The sequence below is a fragment of the Arachis ipaensis genome, chromosome B08 (genome assembly GCF_000816755.2).
Source record: "Arachis ipaensis cultivar K30076 chromosome B08, Araip1.1, whole genome shotgun sequence".
In the NCBI taxonomy this organism is placed as follows: Eukaryota; Viridiplantae; Streptophyta; class Magnoliopsida; order Fabales; family Fabaceae; genus Arachis; species Arachis ipaensis.
Genome location: NC_029792.2, coordinates 16,180,148 through 16,181,860, shown reverse-complemented (window position 1 = coordinate 16,181,860; position 1,713 = coordinate 16,180,148).

Sequence of the window (1,713 nt, the reverse complement as noted above, 5' to 3'; positions counted from 1 at the left end):
TGTGCTCAACCACCCTCAAGGTTCATGATTTAGAGGTTATGGAGCAGAATATTTCCATTATCCTTTGCTAGTTAGAAAGGATATTTCTCCCAGGATTCTTTAATGTGATGGAGCATTTGCTAATTCATCTAGCATATGATGGTACTAATAGAATACGATGGTAGGCCCAAGAAAGCATCAAGCTGACGCATCCTCCCAAGTTGCGCTAACCATGCTCCGTGGCCCGGCACATCTGGCGGTATAGCCATGCCAGCACAGCCGAATCCCACAACAACTGGCCACACGCATCAAGGTCCTCCAGTAGGGGAAGCCACCTGATATGCACCCGAGAGTCAGATGCATTGGGGAAGAGGATACCACCTATCAACTACATGATGTATCCTCTTGTATAACTCATCAGGCGCTCCTTTGTGGCATCCTGCTCTAGCTCTCCACAAACCATGTTGTGGAACCAAGTGAGCTTGACAGTCCATTTCGTTTGAGACTATCTGTCCTCTAGGCCGGGAACAACACCTAGTATCTGCTCGCATAACTCCTCAATGGACCGTCCTTGGTGGTGCTGCTCCCACCCACCTATGCATCCACTCATAGGATCACCGTCAATCCTAAGTCCCAACTGATAGGCCACGTCCTGTAGGGTGATAGTCATCTCCCCACACGGTAAATGAAATGTATGGGACTCAGGCCTCCACCTCTCTATCAACGCCGAGGCAAGAGACCAACCATGCTCGAACTCGACCATATATGCGATGTACTCAAACCCGGCTCGTCTTAGATATGGCCTAATCTGCTCCGGTGGTCGTGTCATCAAATTCTGTATGGTGCGCAAGATCCAAGGCGCCTACCAAACGGAAAAAAAATTTAATAAAAAATGGTACCGTGAATAAATACAATAGCAAGTTCACTTTTTATTCAATACAATAAAATAAAATAAAAGGTTAAAAAATCATACCACTCGATCAAGTCTCCCAGCGATGTGCTCAGCGTGATCCAATCTATACATCTCATGCTCATAACCCAATAACTGCTGCTCCATCGAAACATAATCTAGTAAAATAAAATCACATATTAGATTATTAAAAAATAAACTAAATGAAAAATAGCTTATAAACCTACTAATTTTAAACTTACCCTATTTAACTGACGTCGTCATGTTACTAATTAATTTATAACTAACTCAACTCTAAATTTTATTGCTCACGTTTCTTTTTTATCTAACTTAACCTAATTGATTATTCGACTAATTACCTTCTAATTTACAACGCAATCTAATACCTTTGACTAAATTTTCTAATAATATACTTTCCTATATTCTTTAATATGTTCATAGATAGCCACTATACTAAAAGACAGTGACATAAAATAATTTACCTAACATAACACTTAAAAGTACGTCTAACTAACTAACATGTAAACAATAAATCTATTATTCTAACCAACAAATGATCTATACCTAACAATTTTATCTAACATGTAAACAGTAAACCAAATAATTCTAATTAACATTAAAAAATGGACTATTATTTACTAACTTGGAACTGAGAAAATCGCCCACACTAAACTTTACGGATGTCAAAAAAGCAAAAAAATGTAACAGAGAAAATTTAAAAGAAAGAATAAAAGTAGAAAGGGACAAACAAAAATGGTCCCACTAGTATATATAGTCTGCCGAATTCATCATAGAGTTCGCCGGGGGGCGAACTTACTCTTAAT